The sequence below is a fragment of the Glycine soja genome, chromosome 12, assembly GCF_004193775.1.
Source record: "Glycine soja cultivar W05 chromosome 12, ASM419377v2, whole genome shotgun sequence".
NCBI classification, from domain to species: Eukaryota; Viridiplantae; Streptophyta; class Magnoliopsida; order Fabales; family Fabaceae; genus Glycine; species Glycine soja.
Window position 1 is genome coordinate 32,671,709 of NC_041013.1, and position 1,584 is coordinate 32,673,292.

The window sequence follows — 1,584 nt, forward strand, 5'->3', positions numbered from 1 at the left end:
GGGTTTGTAGCTACCTCATGCACTCCTCTAATGACTATGGCATCATTTCTGGCGCTAAACTGCTGGGAGTTGGAGGCCATCTTCTCAATTAAATTTCTGGCTTCAGCAGGAGTCATGTCTCCAAGGGCTCCACCACTGGCAGCATCTATCATACTTCTCTCCATATTACTGAGTCCTTCATAAAAATATTGGAGAAGAAGCTGTTCTGAAATCTGATGGTGGGGGCAACTGGCACATAGTTTCTTAAATCTCTCCCAGTACTCATACAGGCTCTCTCCACTGAGTTTTCTAATACCTGAGATATCCTTCCTGATGGCTGTGGTCCTGGAAGCAGGGAAAAATTTTTCTAAGAATACTTTCTTAAGGTCATCCCAGCTCGTGATGGACCTTGGAGCAAGGTAATACAACCAGTCCTTTGCCACTCCCTCTAATGAATGAGGAAAAGCCTTCAGAAATATGTGATCCTCTTGGACATCTGGGGGTTTCATGGTGGAGCAGACAATGTGAAATTCTTTCAAATGTTTGTGCGGGTCTTCACCTGCAAGGCCATGAAACTTTGGAAGCAAATGAATCAGTCCAGTCTTAAGAACATATGGGGCATCCTCATCAGGGTATTGGATGCACAAGCTTTCGTAGGTGAAATCAGGTGCAGCCATTTCCCTTAGAGTCCTCTCACGAGGTGGAGGTTGTGCCATGTTCTCAGAATGTGCAAAATCAGAATGCTCAGAATCAGAATGCTCAAAATTATAATGCTCAAGATCAGGATGTTCAAAATCACCAATAACAGAATGCACAGATTCACCAGTTATGGAATGCTCAGAATGATCAAAAGGTATAAAATGATGCCTAACTAATCTATGAAATGTCCTATCTATCTCAGGATCAAAGGGTTGTAAGTCAGATGGATTGCCTCTAGTCATACACTACATTCAGCATGCACACAACTAGTTGCCTTGTCATGTAAATAAAGGTGTAGGTTTGAACTACAGCTACCCTCAAATGATATCCAAATGACTTGAAATTTTGTGAGCAACCCTATAAAATGATGAGAAGATAGCACAAAAAATTTCAGACAAAAATTCAAAGTCTAACTATGAAAGCTAAAAATGGTAGGTTAAGAAAAATAAGTGAATAAAACTTGAAAAATAAAAAACTTTTGACAGAATCGCTTTTTTTGGACGATGGAGACCTCAGCCGGCAGAAAACGTAAAATTGCATTACGAACTCAGAAACGTCAAAACAGAAAAACGAAAACCCTAAAACAAAGCTCTGAATGATGAATAGCATAACAGAATAGAATGCCCTGCACGAATCCCAAGGCAGCTATTTAAAAAGAGTCACTCAAAGTCACTGGGCCCTATTTCAATACTCTGGCCCAAAACGAAATAAACACTGAACAACATAAAATAAAATTGCGAAATTTCCTAATTAGAAATTAACTAAGGTAAGCGCTGCTTTATTTGCCCTCTTCAAGTCCACAACCAAAATCCGGATTAAGCCCAATGTTTCATTAATTCCTGAAATTAGATTAAAAACATCAAATTAGCTAAATGAGCCCAAATAATAAAACTGCCTAATTAATTG

The 1,584-nt window shown here is 39.3% G+C and overlaps 1 non-coding gene across 1 annotated transcript; it reads left to right on the forward strand.

Moving 5' to 3' along the window:
• Nucleotides 1-210: 210 nt before the first annotated feature.
• LOC114380602 lies at nt 211-317 on the forward strand. Its single transcript, XR_003659778.1, has one exon. It is a non-coding gene; the product is annotated as a small nucleolar RNA R71 (small nucleolar RNA).
• Nucleotides 318-1,584: the final 1,267 nt, after the last annotated feature.